Genomic DNA, 13,321 nt, shown 5'->3' on the forward strand with positions numbered 1-13,321 from the left:
CTCATCCCCGTATGAACTGATGCTTCAGATTTTTTTTTTTTTTCGAGACAGAGTCTCGCTCCGTCGCCCAGGCTGGAGTGCAGTGGAGCGATGTCGGCTCACTGCAAGCTCCGCCTCCCGGGTTCACGCCATTCTCCTGCCTCAGCCTCCAGAGTAGCTGGGACTACAGGTGCCCGCCACCGCGCCCGGCTAATTTTTTTGTATTTTTATTAGAGACGGGGTTTCACTGTGTTAGCCAGGATGGTCTCGATCTCCTGACCTCGTGATCCACCTGCCTCTGCCTCCTAAAGTGCTGGGATTACAGGCATGAGCCACCGCGCCCGGCTCTTTTAATGTCTTAATGTAGCTACAAGAAAATGTTAAATTATGTATGTGGCTCATGTTATAATTTTATTCAACAGCACTGCTCTAGCTTGCTAAATATGGTGGGGTAACTAACAATAATAGCATGTTATTCATTTATTGTCACTACATATTAGTACATCTTTTGTAGCTATTGTAGGATTACAATGTTAATTATTTTCCCACACTCCTTTCATTCTATGTCTAAATATTAAACAAATATAGAAACCGAATGGCTGATGGCTATCCTAAGAAACAAAGGTGATTTATTCTACCACTGCCAGTGGGCAGCAGTAAATGCCAGTCATTCCAATCACTCCCACACAACCTGGCTCTTGGCTGGGCACAGATACATGAAAGGCAGCAACAGCAATGCTAGGGGGAATCAAGAGTTACACCCACATTTGCCATCTTAACCAAATATATTCACAAAGGAGGCCATTGAGTGTGATGTATGGAGACAAAATACCAGTCTTACTGAGAGCCATGAAAAGGCCTTTTGCAAACGATGTATTCTGGAGTACAGGTAGCATCTGAATTTTATTATAGACCCAATCACATCTCTATATTTCATCTTTATTTCTGGTTGTTGAGAAATTCCCAAGTTCTTTTTTCTTACCCATCAGAAAGGTTGTAGACATCATCAGGTATGTCCCCTTCTTCTCCTGGGGTCTCATTATACAAGATGGCACACTGGAACATCACACAATCCACCAGCCACTACTTCAGTCGCTTGCAGGGCTTTTATGCCTGTCTATTCATCTTTGCAAACATTTTTTAGGGCCTACCCTCTGTCAGGCTCTGTTTTAGGTACTGGTGTAATGTGACAGAGAACAAGGAAAATACGGATCACTGATGCCTATATTGTTTCTACATCTTTTTATCATGCCACCACACTCAGGCTTAGGCATCACAGTAAGATCCTGTCTCAAAAAACAATTAATAAAAACAATGCAAGCTAAGAGATATAAGAAGCCTAAAGAATGAAACACCAAGTTTGTTAATAGAACTCTGCCTATATCTGACAAGTAACACTTACTAACTTTTTAATTATGCAATGTTTGAAATATGCAAGAAGATATAAAGAAAAATGTAACAATCATGTACCCATCCGTCTTGAATTCCATATCCTATTTCTTCCCACCTTGACCCCACTGAATTAATGTGTATTAGGTCTGTGCGCTTCTTTATACTTTTATTACATAGCCACATATCCCTAAGCAATATGTGGCTTGACATGTTTTTAAATTGTATATTGATATGGTTTGGCTGCGTCCCCTCCCAAATCTCAGCTTGAATTGTATCTCCCAGAATTCCCACATGTTGTGGGAGGTACCCAGCGGGAGGTAATTGAATCATGGGGGCTGGTCTTTCCCGTGCTATTCTCATGATAGTGAATTAAGTCTCACATGCTCTGATGGGCTTATCAGGGGTTGCCACTTGTGCTTCTTCCTCATTTTTTCTCTTGCCACTGCCATGTAAGAAGTGCCTTTTGCCTCCCGTGATGATTCTGAGGCCTCCCCAGCCATGTGGAACTATAAGCCCAATTAAATCTCTTTTTCTTCCCAGTCTTGGATATGTCTTTATCAGCAGCATGAAAACAGACTAATATATATATATACATCAGTGTGTTTTAAATAGGTGTTTTTAAAAACTTACCTAATGTTGTGATAAGCAACTAACACTGACTATATCAGAAACCTCAACAATTTACCAAGTTTGCTGATAAAAATATATTTTTCTTTTACTCACCACCCAACTGACATATAAACGAGTATAAATTTAAATATTGCATATGATTATATATGTGCATGTATACAGCAGACAGAGTTCACAGCTAGAATAATAAAAAAGAATTTCAGTGTGTTCCATAATCATTAAAAATATTGAAGGAGGAACTTGGAAATCACTTGCAGACATGGGGGCATTTTTCTAAAATAAACTTTAAATTAGAATTTTTGAATGCTGCAAAATATACAAAAAGGCTTACCATGGAAAGTAAGCCTCCTCCTGCCCTCACCCACAAGCCACCCAGTAACCTGCCCATAGGTAACCAGTGTAACTTCTTATGTATATATCCAGAAATATTCCACACAGACAAGCAACCATGAATATATTAATATTTTTGTCCTCTTTTTAATAGAAATGGTAGCACCTTGCTATTTTCATTTGATAGTATAGTTTATAGACCTTTTTATATTGATGCATATGAGCTGCCTTGTTCTTTTTAATGGCCGCATCCATTGTATAGGTGTGCCATGCTTGATTTAGCCTATCTCATTTATGGAGAAGTTGTTTCAAATCATTTGAAACAAACAGTGCTGCTGTGAAGACTCCCTGTATACATTTCACAATGTTCAAGAATATCCACAACACAAAACCTAGAAATGGAACTGTTGAGTCAGAGAGAGGTAAATAGAAATAACACATTTTCGTAGCTATTACAAAAGTGTAATAGAAGTTACACAATTTAACTCCCACCAGACATTTATAAGAGCATCTTTTTCCCCACTGCCTTTGCCAACGTAATACACCATGTGTTATGTTCATCAAACTACGTGGTAAATGGTATCTCAATGAGGTTTTAATTTATGAATTTGTTTTAAATGCTTAACAAATTCTGAATTTGAAAAGGAATAAGCGTAACTTAAAACAATACAGGCCGGGCACAGTGGCTTACACCTGTAATCCCAGCACTTTGGGAGGCCAAGGTGGGCAGATTGCCTGAGCTCGGAAGTTTGAGACCAACCTGGGCAAAATGGCAAGACCCTGTCTCTACAAAAAATACAAAAATTAGCTGGGCATGGTGGCATATACCTGTAGTCCCAGCTACTCGAGAGGCTGAAGTGGGAGGATTGCTTGGACCCAGAAAGTCGAGGCTGCAGTGGGCTGTGATCATGCCACCACACTTCAGCCTGGGCATCACAGTAAGATCCTGTCTCAAAAAAAAATTAATAAAAACAATGCAAGCTAAGAGATATAATAAGCCTAAAGAATGAAACACCGAGTTTGTTAAAAGGAAGGTGCTATAAAACTCAAGGCATGACACTATACCATAAAGAGGTTTATTAGCTTCATATGGGCAATAAAGGCAAATATCTACTTACAATATTGCCCAACCTCTTATATAAACTAATTCAGATTGTTGACACACATACACACTTTATAAAAACTCAGGATGTATTCTCGCATACAGAGAGAACCATCCAGCACTGGTCTGAAGTTCAACTACTCAGAAATATCAATACTACAGATGAGTGGCTGATTTAGGCTGTATAGCATTCCTGGACTTAACTGGTGAAAAAGGTGAAGAAAAGAAAGGAAGATGAAGGGCAAATTAAGGGTAAAAGAAAGTGGTTCTTCTCAATGTCACACACACCCTCATTGACCCCATGATTGTACTGTCCTTCAGATCAACAGTAGGGGTGGATCCTGTGGATACCAAGATCCATGAATGTTCATGTACCTGACATAGGATGGATAGTATTTTCATATAATTTGTGGACATCCTCACACAGACTTTAAAACATCTCTAGATTCCTTATAGTGTTTAATACCATGTAACTGCTATGTAAATAGTTGTTACACAGCATTGTTTAGGAAATAATGACAAGAAAAAAAGTCTGTACTTTTCACCACAAAGGCAATTTTTTTCTGGGTATTTTTTAATCCGTGGTTGGTTGGCTCCACAGATGCAGAACCCATGGGTATGGAGGGCTAACTGTATTCTTGAAATTTTGTAAGACCTGGTCTTGAGTGTTCTCATCACAAAAAATTGTAACTATGTGGGGTGATGAGTATGTTATCTTCATTGTGGTAATCACTTCACCATGTATACATATATCAAAACATCACATTGTACACTTCAAACATGTATAGTTGTTATTCCTCAAGTATACCTCAATAAAGCTGAAAAAGTAAATAAAATAAGTAACCATGAAAAAAATAAAATGAGCATATTACCTCTCAAAAAAAAAAAAAAAAAAAAAAAAACAGGAGCTGGGTCACCTAGATTCTGAACCAGGGCTTGGCTCAAGTGAATCCTGTCAAGTTGCTTGAGCCCCATGGCCACTGGCTCCTTGTCTATTAAAATGAAAAGATTGAAGTGGATTTTTAAGGTCCTTCCCAGATGAAAGACATCACTGGTACTACTGATTAATAGATGATAAGTGGCTTTTCCAAGAATGAAAATGGACAGGGGCTTCGCTCACCTTCATTCTAACATGCATTTGCTGGACACAAGGCTATAGCTTGGGGGTGGTCAGTAACCACTGAAGCCAAAGAACAGAGATTTCTACAAGCATTAAGTAAAGGTACTGTAACCCCAGGATCTGGCCAAAGAGTCCGTTGACAGGCATATCTGTTGGATCACATACCATGACTGAGAGGGATGAGACAAAACAATCTGAAATCTGGTATCAATAAGGCCGATGAGGATTAAAATCAGTAGGACAAGAAATTCACTCAGCTCAAGACCCTTGCAATGGTACTGGGTATTGTACGTCTAATCACACCTACCATAAAGCCGAAGAGAAAACCTCCACTAAATGAGCTTCCTTCCACATCATCAGCTACAAAGCCTGTGACAGGCGAACTGGTCCTAAGGATGCCCTGCAGAGGTGTACATCCACAGAAATGAAAAGCAAGGAGATTCAGAAAACAAGAAGAGTACATCTATAAACTCAAAATCCAGCAAAATGCAAGTCATCAGAAAATATCCAAATCAAGATACAGGCATAATGGTCATTTTTATCAAATACAGAAATTCCATCAGCCAAAAAACAGACACTAAATGAAAAGAGGGACTTGGTGCAGAAAAAAAATTAAAGAAACAAAACTGAAGACCTAAAATAAGAAGGTAGTCAGTTGGCCAAGCACCATTTTCTACTTATGAATTAATTACTCATTTGCTTAATATATGTTTATTATTCTAGACATTTTGTTATACTCGGCTACCTTTCTGCCACCTGTTCATCAAGTTATTTTATTGTTCATTAACTGGACCCACCCAACAGAGTAAACAGAGAGAAAAATTAAAACTCCTGGAAGTTGATCTTACACATGTAAGTAACAACAGTAAAAGGCTGTGTGACATCATGCAAGAGGCAGGAAGAGGAAAAATTGAAATTGAGTCTTGTAGAGAATCAACAGATTCCATTTGTCCATCACTTAAGAGCCTGTGTGGCTGTTAACTCCACTGACACTCCCTAGAACTCTGGCCACTTGACCTGGCCTTAACGTCCCACCAAGCATCTGGCTTGTTCACTTCCAACTTCCTACCCCGGCCTCCTGAATTCAGACTCCCCACCTGGAGCAAGTATCCACAAGCAGACACGTCTGCTACCATGACTCACATGCTCTCAGCCTCACCCCTAATTTCAGCCATGTCTGGGTGGACCATTGTGTGGAGGTTTCAGCTCACTTCAAGATGATAATATCTTACATGTACCTCGCAGCCTCGGTTCTCCCCAGGGGCGTCCCCAAGAGCACAGAGGCTACTGAGAGATGCCTAGGCCTGTGCACATGCACAGTTCACAAGTGCAGGAGAATGAACACTCTCAGGGCCCACACTCGACCAACAGGGGAGAGAAACTGATGACAAATGCTGCCCTGGCCTCCTGGCCTCAGGGCTGACAATTCTGAAGCCTCCTCAGAAGTCAGCTGGGTTGAACTGCCATGGCCCACAGCAGTGACCTCAACCATGCATCTGTCTTAGTCGGCTCAGGCTGCCATAACAAAATATGACAGACTGGGTGGCTCAAACAGCAGAAATTTATTTTTTCACAGTTCTGGAGACTAGGAGTCCAGGGTCAAGGAGCCGGAGGATGGGGGCCTGGCCAGGGCCCTCGGTTGTCTTGCAGACAGCTGCCTTCTCACTCTGTCCTCACATAGCCTTGCCTCAGTGCATGCGCACTGGAGAAGAGAAAGAGGACAAGCTCTCTGGTGTCTCTTCTCACGCGGACATTAATTCCATTGGGCAGGGCCCCACCCTCAGGACCTCATTTAACCTTAATTATTTCCTTAGAGGCTCCACATTGAGAAGTTATGACTTCAACATATCGGTTTGCTGGGGACACAAATATCTAGTCCATAACAGCATCCTTACTACTTCCCTGCCTCAGTTCTACTCTTTCCCTGCCTCAGTCTCCCCACTCCCTCACTCTGACTTCCTGGAATCACCTCCCAAATAAATCACCTGCACATAAGGCTTCTTCTCCCGCCCTGCTTTCAAGATCCCAGCTAAAACAGCACATCTCCTGACATTGCACTCTGATGCCACCTGGCCAGATGTTCTCTGCCAATCTAATACTAATCCCTCTCCCCAAGCTCATCTTCTGTTCTCAACCCTTTCCCAATTTAACCCACCTATCAACTATACTTGAAGTTCACCATCAAGTTATTCAACACATACATTTACTGGGTTCCTGTTACAAGCCCAGATCCTAGTGCAAATGCCCATAGGTCTCAAGCAGTTAATATGTCGGGGGTACAGGGCCAAGCGGAGCAAGATCCCTCGTGTCCTGTGTCCAGTTCCATAATTTTCATTTAAAAATGGGAACTTTTTATTTTCATTGAAAAAGGGATCTGTTTTCATTTTGTCTCATTTTAACTTAACTTTGTTTTATAATGATGTAAAACATGTACATGGTTTCAAAGTCAAATATACCAAAAAGGTACATTCAGAAAAGAGTAATTTCCATCCTTTCCATCTGTTTTTCCCTTGCCCTTCATGGGTAACTTTATTAGATTTTTTTGTTTATTCTTCCACCTAAAAATATATAAGCAAAGTAGCCCAATTTTTAAATGTTAGTAACTAATTTAAATCTATTTATTATACAATACAGATCACGCCATCATCTTAGAGCTTCTAGTTTGACACATCTGTACACAATTCTGAGGAGGCAGCAGGAAACAAACACAGCCCCTGAGCTCTTAGAGTGTGGAGGTGGGGACAGCCAGGGCAAGAGGCACTTACCACACAGTGTGACAAGTGCACCAATAGGGTCAGAGGAAGAGCAATGGCCCCAAAGATGGCCATATCCTTATCCCTGCAACTCATGAATGCCCAAGGGAGAAGGAAAGTTGCAGCTGGGATTAAAGTTACTAACCCAATTACCATGGATCATACACATAGGCCCAAAGTAATCACAGGGTCCTTAGACATGGAAGAAGGGAGCAGAGGAGTTCACAGTCAGAGAGAAAATTTGAAGATGCTGGCTTTGAAGATGGAGGAAGGGGCCATAAGCCAAGGACTGCAAGTAACCTCTAGAAGCTGGAAAAGATAAGAGGTTCTCCCCTAGAGCTTCCAGAAGGAACACAGCCCTATTGACACTGTGATTTTTAGCCCACTGAGACCCACTAAGTTTCAAGCCACTAAGTTTATGGCAATTTGCTACAGCATCAGTGGAAAACTAACACATGGGATAAACCCAGGATGCCAGTCTTGAGGGAACACAGAGTATCAGGGAAGGCTTCCCAGGGAAGATGACATTTGGCTGAGTCCTAAAGGATGAACCAGGCTTGTGGGGTGGGAGGTCCAAGAGAAAGTAGCATATGAAAAGGCCTTGTGGTATTCAGGGAATTTCAAGGCATTTAAAAGCAGCAAAAATCTTAATTCCTTCAGGAACTTCCCTTTTTTTTTTTTTTTTTTTTTTGAGATGGAGTCTCACTCTGTCATCCATGCTGGAGTGCAGTGGTGTGATCTCAGCTCATTGCAACCTCCACCTCAGGGTTCAAGCAATTCTCCTGCCTCAGCCTCCCAAGTAACTGGGATTACAGGTACCTGACACCACACTCAGCTAATTTTTGTATTTTTAGTAGAGACGGGTTTCGCCATGTTGGACAGTCTGGTCTCAAACTCCTGACTTCAAGTTATCCAACCACCTCAGACTCCCAAAGTGCTGGAATTACAGGAGTAAGCCACCAATGCCTGGCAGCAATTTCTCAAAGATTCTCTTAGGAATACTATTAGCCAGTTCACTTCATTTTACAGAGCCTGAATAAGAGACCTGGAGAAGTTGAAAAACCTCCAGAAGTTACACAGTCCTGGGTTTGTCTGTCTTCATTTGTGAAATAAGGAAGTTATATTAGGTGAACCATAAGCCTATCCATGACTACTTAGCAGATAAACTCAGGTGTGCAAGAAATACAACAGTTCTCATTTTTGCCATATAAATCTGGCTCTGGTCCCCCATACCACTGGGCTGGAAGGAAATTTGATCTCAGTTATTACTGATGCATATACATGCCCTGTACCTTGGCCAAGGTTATGCCAAGGTCCTGCGGTCTCTGAAGCATCTAAGCATCAAGGAGGCCCCTGGGGGTCTTATCCTCTAGTCCTCCATGATTACAGCTAAGATGCCCATTTTCCCAGCTGGCATCTCAGGTCCAGTGGTTCTGATACCTTTAGGGTCCCATGCTCTGTGGCAAGGCTGGGAGTCCATATTCCTAGATCCATCCTCAGTGGAATTACTATGGTGCCATCTCCTCTGTGGTACCACCACATCCCTAGTACATTGTTTCCATGGTAACCGCTTTCCAGGTTCCTGGAATCTCCCTCCCCTTACTCCCCTCTGCATCTCAAAGGCTCTTATTTCCATCTATCAGGAACACTTGGAGATATCTCTTTCTAGAGCTTCACCTTTCACAGAAGAAAGGAAGAGCTGCCATCTTTCAGCAATTTCGGCTGCCTCCCTAATCAGATCAGAGAGGAAAACAGGGAATAGAAGACCACCACATGTTTATTCATTAATATCTCAATGAACTATCCTGGCACACCTATGTTTCAGAAACAGGATGATAATTTTTTGTTTTCCCTCAATAGGGAACAACACTACTTCAGCATTTATGGCCATAAAATTGACTTCATTAAAAAATAGTATCCCCAAAATAATAATAATCTCTCAGTATTATATAATCCAAACACATGGTCATGTCTCCTTGGTGGTTGGCAAGCCACAGAAATACCCTAATCTTGCTAGATTGCGTAAGAAGGATGTAAAAATTGCACCGTGATGTTCTGGGGATTCTCTGATAGCAAAAAGAAGGAAAGGAAATAAGAATACCAGAATGGGGGAACTCAGAGTCAGTCAGCAAGCATTTCGTTCTGAGGATTTTTCTATCTTGCTCAAGATGTTGTTAACATTACACACTGAAATACTCAGGATTCCTTGTTGGTAAAACAATAAAGTAGTTTCTCCCTGTCTCTCAAAATAATAATGATAATAATGATTGTATTAGTCTATTCTCATGCTACTAATAAAGACATATGTGAGACTGGGTAATTTATAAAGGAAAGAGGTTTAATTGATTCACAGTTCCACAGGACTGGGGAGGCCTCAGGAAACTTATAATCTTGGCAGAAGGGGAAGCAAACACATCCTTCTTCACATAGTGGCAGAAAAAAGAATGAATAAAAAGGGTGGAAAGCCCCTCATAAAAGCCATCAGATCTCACGAGAACTCACTCACTATCATGAGAACAGTAGCATAGGGATAAATGCCCCCATGATTCAATTACCTCCCACCAGGTCCCTCCCACAACACATGGGGATTATGGGAACTACAATTCAAGATGAGATTTGGGTGGGACACAGCCAAACCATATCAATAATAATAATAACCATTTCGCTCTTGCCAAGAAGATCTATTCCAGCCTAGAAAGAAAGTGCTCTGCCCACCCCACATTCAGAATCAGCACAACATTATTGACAAAGCAGCTCATCTCTGGTAGAATGCTTACCTGCTGCCCACCCCATAAAGAAATCGGACCCTTGCCCATTGATGGCCAGCGTGTCATCTGAATTTTTACCTTCTGCCAGGAAGGGCAAGGAGAGAACATGTCATCTGACATGTAGACACCTCTTCCTGGTCACTACATCTCATAAGAATGGATTCAGCCTCTTCCTCCTGTTCCTCCCAGCCCTTCTGCCATCCCTCTTGTTTCAGGATTCCTGGGCTTTTCCCTGACACTTGGCATATCTGTACAAGTACCCAACTCTAACTGTACACACCCCCTGCATGAATGATCATTATTCACTGGCAACAAAGGCCATCAGACTTCCTGCCATCACCTTGCCAGGAGCAGCCACCACTCTTTGAACTTCATATTGGAGCATTCCCATTGTTAATGCTGACAGTAAGCCTCATGAATTATTTAACAGCTTCTTTATCTGGGCTGGCAAAGAACGGTGTGTTCTGATCAGAGGCTGTAGTGTCCTGATCAAACAGGACTCATCCACCCACTGCCTTCCAAATTCTCTATAGGTACCAGCAGTCACCTCCAGATATAAGCCCAAATCCATGGTCACAGCTGCTGGTTCAGGAACCAGCAATCTATCCCAAGGGGGCCAGCTAGGTTCTGGCTCATGCTCTGTCCCATTAGATGGTGGAGGATGGTAAGGGTCACCATCACTTTGCTCTAACAACAAATCCTCTCACTCTCCCAAAAGGTCCAGAATCACAGTGCTTAGCACTTCCTGAGGAGGGAAGACACAAAAAGTTGAAGCAAGCTCCCCAAACACACCACAATCTGATCGAAACCCATGATCAGTGTCAGAGAGGCAATTTAATGACCTACAACTCTTTCTGGTGGACACCTCGTTCCTGGGTTGTGGATTTTCATTCACGGTGAAAGGGTCTCTCCCACTTGGACATTTAAACTGGTCAAAGATAATTGAAGTTCCTGGCCAGGCACAGTGGCTTGCAAACGTAATCCCAGCACTTTGGGAGGCCAAGGTGGGTGGATCACTTGAGGTCAGGAATTCCAGACCAGCCTGGCGAACATAGCGAAACCCGATCTCTACGAAAAAATAAAAAAATTAGCCAGGCGTGGTGGTGTGCACCTGTAATCCCAGCTACTCGGGAGGCTGAGGCAGGAGAATTGCTTGAACCCAGAAGATTGGGGTTGCAATGAGCCAAGATTGCACCACTGCACTCCAGCCTGGGTAACACAGAGAAACTCTGTCTCAAAAAGAAAAAAAAAAAAAAAGAAGAAGAAGCTTAATGAGGCGCCTTTGAGATGGAACTAGCAGCTCCTAGGGAATCTTTTAAGCTAAACTGGCCCTTCATTCTGTATTTTATACACATCATCCATTCAATCTCACCAACAACATGTGAGGTTCACAGGGCAACACAGAGATGAACCATATTTTACAGATGAAGAAACTGTCATGACCCCAGGAGTGCACAGCAAGTACATGACAGCTGTGTCCTGACTCCGGTCCCAGTACTCTTCCTAGAGCTCTAGTCCCAGGCAGGTGCAGTGGCTCATGCCTGTAAACCCAGAATTTTGGGAGGCTGAGGCAGGAGGATCACTTGAGCCCAGGAGTTTGAGACCAGCTTGGGGCAACACAGGGAGACCCTGTATCTTGTTAATAAATAAATAAATAACAAAACTCCAGTCCCCTTTCTTTCCTTCCTCTGTCTTCCTTCTCCAGCACAGATTCCACACAAATCCTTCTCCAAATACAGAAAAACACCAGGCCTTTTGATTTTCCTTTGTTTTTCATTTTTCCAGATTTCTGTACAATTTACATTCTCTATATGCCTGAATTTCTTGGAGAGGGCAAAACTGCACATAACTCACAGAAATAAAGGTGATATAAAGATCATATAAGACCCTAACAGTGGGACCTGTATACATGCTATACCCTGCCAGCCAGCTACGTCTGCTGCACTGAAATTAAATCTCTCAGCTTTAAAGTCAGTGGATGATAGGGAAGAAAGTACTAGAAACTATTGTTTATTTTCCATTGAATCAATTGGAGCTGTATTCAACTCATTAAAAAAAATTTAATTTGAGAAAGTCTTAACCATGAGCTTTAAACTGATCAACAACAAAACTCACAATTAGGCTCTTTAGATAAATCAGGAAGTGCCTGCAAGGACCCATCTACTTAGACTGTTCTGGGACTTTCAACAAGAAGTAGTTACCACTTGAAATGTCCTCATCTCCTTTCACATCCACCAACAGCTGGGTTTCCTGCAGCACCTGGGTTCATCAATACCCCATAACAACATGAGCACCATGAGCATCTAGTCCAAGGGGAAAACAAAAAGGAACAAAATAAGAGAAGACAAGCATTGCTATCAGGACTCTGGAATTCAGTCTGGCCCTTAGTAGCCTTCCCTGTAATTACCAAGGGATCCCCGAGGGAAGCAGAACTCCTGTCTAGGAAATTACCATGATCAGTAGAGGTGGGTTAGGTTTTTCTGCATTTTACTTCTTTAAGAATTTGCACCTGACAAAGGGCTAATATCCAGAATCTACAATGAACTCAAACAAATTTACAAGAAAAAAAACAAACAACCCCATCAAAAAGTGGGCAAAGGACATGAACAGACGCTTCTCAAAGGAAGACATTTACGCAGCCAAAAAACACATGAAAAAATGCTCGTCATCACTGGCCATCAGAAAAATGCAAATCAAAACCACAATGAGATACCATCTCACACCAGTTAGAATGGCCATCATTAAAAAGTCAGGAAACAACAGGTGCTGGAGAGGATGTGGAGAAATAGGAACACTTTTACACTGTTGGTGGGACTTTAAACTAGTTCAACCATTGTGGAAGTCAGTGTGGTGATTCCTCAGGGATCTAGAACGAGAAATACCATTTAATCCAGCCATCCCATTACTGGGTATATACCCAAAGGACTATAAATCATGCTGCTATAAAGACACATGCACACATATGTTTACTGTGGCACTATTCACAATACAAAGACTTGGAACCAACCCAAATGTCCAACAACGATAGACTGGATTAAGAAAATGTGGCACATATACACCATGGAATACTATGCAGCCATAAAAAATGATGAGTTCATGTCCTTTGTAGGGACATGGATGAAACTGGAAATCATCATTCTCAGTAAACTATCACAAGGACAAAAAATCAAACACCTCACGTTCTCACTCATAGGTGGGAATTGAACAATGAGAACACATGGACACAGGAAAGGGAACATCACACTCC

General features: G+C 41.9%; 1 protein-coding gene across 4 annotated transcripts in view; it reads right to left on the reverse strand.

Moving 5' to 3' along the window:
* The window catches only part of FRMD3 (FERM domain containing 3), a 296,450-nt gene that overhangs the window by 203,661 nt on the left and 79,468 nt on the right, over nt 1-13,321 (reverse strand). The gene's annotated exons all lie outside the window — the stretch shown is intronic.

This window comes from Hylobates moloch, unplaced genomic scaffold, assembly GCF_009828535.3.
Source record: "Hylobates moloch isolate HMO894 unplaced genomic scaffold, HMol_V3 SCAFFOLD_10, whole genome shotgun sequence".
NCBI lineage: Eukaryota > Metazoa > Chordata > Mammalia > Primates > Hylobatidae > Hylobates > Hylobates moloch.